General features: G+C 39.6%; 1 protein-coding gene across 2 annotated transcripts in view; it reads left to right on the forward strand.

Annotated features, from left to right (window-relative positions):
- LOC107086529 (GRAM domain-containing protein 2-like) overlaps positions 1–4746 on the forward strand; it is a 47287-nt gene that overhangs the window by 4236 nt on the left and 38305 nt on the right. Inside the window, exon 1 of one of the 2 annotated variants that reach the window (XM_015377523.1) lies at positions 473–676. The exons of the other annotated variant lie outside the window; for it this stretch is intronic. The gene's annotated coding sequence lies outside the window, so the exon portion shown is untranslated. Of the gene's footprint in view, positions 1–472; positions 677–4746 lie in introns of those variants that run through there. 2 annotated transcript variants of the gene reach the window in all.

Consider the following 4746-nt stretch of genomic DNA (forward strand, 5'->3'; position numbering starts at 1 on the left):
ATGTGGATATTATTGTTTAGTTGTAAAAAAAAAAACAAAAAAAAAAACAAGGGGAATGATGAAGTTTTTCCTTTTTTTTGGAAGCATACATAGCCTAATTAATATAGGCTATTATTAACCTAAAGCACTATGCTTTAGGTTAATAAAGAAATACTATGGTATATATATATATATATAATTTTAAATATATATAAAAAATTTATTTAAAAAAATAATATTATGTATATATCTTTATATAATATATATACTAATATGTATATATATTTGTTTACAACTACAGTACTGTATATATATCCATAGCTATATATAGATATATATAATTTATAGGATTATTTTAAACTCTCTTTGGTAATTATCCACTTAACTCCAGGTGAACTTGGTGCAGGTTGTTGCTGTGGGCGTCTGTGGGTTTTAATCCCCAGCCCACAGTGGGCTGATAGGTAAAAGCTCAGCCCACCTCCACAGACCGACACGCTGCTGCAGCGCTGCGAGGACCGCGCAGCTTACTGTGGCTTTCTTCACGGCTTGGTGAGAAAACTACGACTAGGAGCCAGTTTATTTCAGCAGATAAAACCTCTCAGATGATATCCGGAGATGCAAGATACACCTGAAGAGCTGAACGGAGTACCAGGGAGGAAGGACGGAGGAAGGAGGCGCAGCAGATAGAGAGCCGCAGGTAGGAGACAGAGACACGGTAACAGCTTCCGGCTGGCACCTCACAAATAAAATAGAAACTAATGTCTGCATAAATACGGTTAAAATATGGGAGTTACATCAACACAACTGGCTTTATAACATAACCAATTCCCTGTTCATTTTATCAATAAGCGACCTGTTATCATTAAAGTTAAACCTCTTTATAATATGTAACCAATATACAATACGGGCTTAATGACGTTTATTCTTATTAAAAATGTTTGCCTTTTTATTTTATTTTGAAAGAAAAAACTAAAACTACATTAATGCGTTTTTTTTTCTTCAAACATCACTCATGTTTAGGAATAACATCCATATTATTTATGATAAAATTACAAAACTTTCTTTTTATACGTTTTTTAAACGAGGAATAATGCATTTACTTAAAAAACAAAACAGGTGTTTTGACCGTTATTACATTTGAATGGTAAACAAATATTACTTTTTGTTTCGTGGACGGTATGATTAACAAAAACACATTGGCTTATTTGCTTCCCTAAACGTTTCTTTTTTTTTAAATGTATAATTTGTGTTTATTCTCAAATCCTAGCAAACTCTAAACAGTACCTATTGTGCTCCCCTTAATCTTCGGAAAGGTTAACACTTGAAGCTTTGTGCAGACTTTAACACACCTCTCTCATCAAAGGCTGTTTTGAGGTACTTGCACAATGGGGAGGTTATTTCAGGAGGCCTCAAGCAGTGCAGATGTCAGAGTCCAAAGGCTGCACTTCTGTTGCGCTTTCATGGGCTTTCGGCCCGTAAAATAGAGAAAGAACCAATAAAGATGATATGCAGTAATAAGGAAAAAAGGAAAAGCATGGGTGAAGGACACGCAAAGGGAGGAGAAGAAAAAAAAGACAATAATGTTGCCAAGAGGTGCAACAAAATGGGAAAGATACTAAACCTGAGTTGTAATAGTGGCAGCCATCCATTTCCTGTTTTGCATTTACTTTGGTTTTGTTTGTTTTGTAATCAAGCTGTTGTTTGTCAAAATTTTTAGCCACACACCGGGGAAACCCTCTGCAAGCTCATCTTATGAAATATTTCCCCTAGTATTAATAATTATCTGGCTGCTGCTGTCTTGTGTTCTACTGCAGCGTCTCACAGCAAAGGCTGGTAAGAATAATGTACAGTAGCTGCTGCAGGCCTTGGAATTTGTTTCTATGTAAATACCTGTGATTAAATTGCAGGAAAAAGACAGGACAGCACTGTTAACTGATGGTGTCAAAAAGAACCTGCTCCGTGTTTGATGGTGGCGCTTTCGGTGGTTTGCATAAAACTAAAACACCATCAACATGTCTGATGAAGGGTTGCAGGGTAGGAGCGGAGAAAGCGCTTAAAACCACCTCACTGACTAACAACCCTAACAAGATTACAGCTTATTGGATTGGGGGATGTCTTGTGACATAGCAGAACGTTTTTCCCAAGAGACAAAGAAGGACACAGACGGACGGATCCTTTGATTGAAGACATTTCTTTGCTCTTTTTGTTGTGTCGATGAATCTCTACCTCAGTCTCAGGTCCTCTTCAGTTCAACAGCTTTTCTTTCAGTATCACCCTGTCTTCCCATCATATTTGATTAGCTCCCTTGTCTCCGCCAAATAAAAACCACAACATGATGCTGCCACCTCCATGTTTTACCATGGCAACAGTGAGTTTACAGCTGATTGCTTGTTTGTTTTGTCCATTCCATGCATGCCCAAAGATTAGATTTTAGTTTTTCCTGGTCTTCCATGTCTGGTGGCACAACAGCATTTGTTTCTTCCAACTAAAGCTTCTTTATTGTGACAAGAGTTGAGTATGGGATGACACAGGACATACTTTTCCCATGAACAGATTCTCAAAGCTGAGCTGTGAATCTCTGCAGCCCCTCCAGAGTCCAAACTGCATCTCTGATTAATACTGTCCTTGTCAGATCAGTTGGAGAGCCATGTCTATGAATGTTTGTAAGTGTGATATACTCTTCTTAGTTCCCACTGATGGATTGAGGTACCTTCAGAAGGCAGATGGTAGCACTACAGGTGCTATCAGTATGAGAGCAATTTATCAAATTAAAGTCTCTCTTTTAATTCTTTATCATCTAACTTACCATTTTTGGTACTAGATATAACCACCATTTTGCAACAAACAAGTCAAAACTCTGTAGTCTGTGGGGTCTGCGATCTCTGTTTCTGAGTGGAATACCACAAGAAGGACAGTATTGCCTACTGTGAATATGGTTGTTTTAATAGTTTAAGTTAAAAACTCAATAAGCTAAGTAAAAAGTTATAATAGGGCTGGGCGATAATTCAATAACAATATATATCGATCGATAGATGTGTGGCGCAATAGAAAAAAAGAGTGTCGATAAAAGTTCGATAAAGAAACGCAGTTTTCCTTCCTTCTCATTGTAGCCTAGCATGTAGGTTTATGCTAGTCACTACTTCCTCCTAACCAATCGCAATCGCGGACCCAGACACGCCGTCACAAAGCGCCGCCCTCTCAAACCACAACACAGAGCACATGAAGATGTCGCAGCAAGGAGAGGCGGAGGAAATTGTTCCAAAGAAGGGTTTATGTAGTTTGGCAGTATTTCTGTTATGGCAAGTCGGACACAAAACAAACCACAGTCATCTGTAAAATGTGTAGGGAACCAGTGAAAACAAAGTCTGATAACACAACCAACTTGTTTTATCATCTCAGCCGCTCACACCCGCCGCAGTACGAGCTGTGTAGGCCCCGGCGCGGCTCTGCATAATCCTCCGAGGAATATTCGGGAATTTCTGCCAAATCAAAGCAGGCGTCGCAGGCTAAATTGGGCTTCCTGGTTTGTGATAAATACAACAAAGCGTCCAAGCGGCACAAGGACATTACTCATGCTGTAACATGCTTCATAGCAAAGGATATGCTGCCGTTGTCTGCTGTTGAAAAACCTGGGTTCAAACAGCTGCTCGCCACTCTGGATCCACAATACGAAGTTCCGCGCCGAAAGTTTTTCTCAAACACAGCGCTGTCAATATTTAATAACATAACTCAGGTCTCTTAAGTTATTTTTCTTTAAAACAATTCTGTTATGGTTAAAAAAGTTGGTTAAATAAATATTTAATTGGAAGTCTGTGTTTGTGTTCTTTATTAAAATTAAATCATTTAGCAATATAAAATGTCCAGGGAGAGCTGCACATAAAATATGGTTTCAAATCTTTTCAATAATTATCGATATCGATCAATATGCATTTTTTTTTAATCGATAAGCTTTTTTTCTATATCGCCCAGCCCTAAGTTATAAAGCCAGATAAAATGTTTTTGAATGTGAAGATCACACGTCAGTGATATAACCTGAACGAGTCCCCTCTAAGGCCACTCCCCTGCAATGGAGTTTATAAAGGAAGTACTTCCTATTCAACTTCCAGTGGTCTGTGGCCGTGAAAGGCCTAGACTTAGCTCTCCTCAGGCTTTTCTGTAATTCAGAAGGATCTCATCGTAGTGACCCTCCTTTCCTACGATTCAGGAGTTGGACGTGGTGACCCTCCTTTCCTACGATTCAGAAGGAGCTGATCTTAGTGACCCTCCTTTCCTACGATTCAGAAGGAGTTGTACGTAGTGTCCCTCCTTTCCTACGATTCAGAATAGTGAGCGTCCTTTCCTTTCCCTCTTTGCATACGATTTAGAAGGAGTTGATCGTGGTGACCCTCCTTTCCTACGATTTAGAAGGAGCTGATTGTAGTGACCCTCCTTTCCTACGATTCAGACGGAGTTGTACGTAGTGAGCGTCCTTTACTACGAATTAGAAGGGGTTGGACATGGTGACCCTCCTTTCCTACGATTCAGAAGGAGTTGGACGTGGTGACCCCCCTTACCTACGATTCAGAAGGAGCTGATTGTAGTGACCCTCCTTTCCTACGATTAAGAAGGAGTTGATCTTTGTGACCCTCCTTTCCTACGATTCAGAAGGAGTTGGACGTGGTGACCCTCCTTTCCTATGATTCAGAAGGAGTTGATCATGGTGACCCTCCTTTCCTATGATTCAGAAGGAGTTGATCATGGTGACCCTCCTTTCCTATGATTCAGAAG

Source organism: Cyprinodon variegatus, unplaced genomic scaffold (assembly GCF_000732505.1).
Source record: "Cyprinodon variegatus isolate N-32 unplaced genomic scaffold, C_variegatus-1.0 Scaffold156, whole genome shotgun sequence".
Taxonomy (NCBI): domain Eukaryota; kingdom Metazoa; phylum Chordata; class Actinopteri; order Cyprinodontiformes; family Cyprinodontidae; genus Cyprinodon; species Cyprinodon variegatus.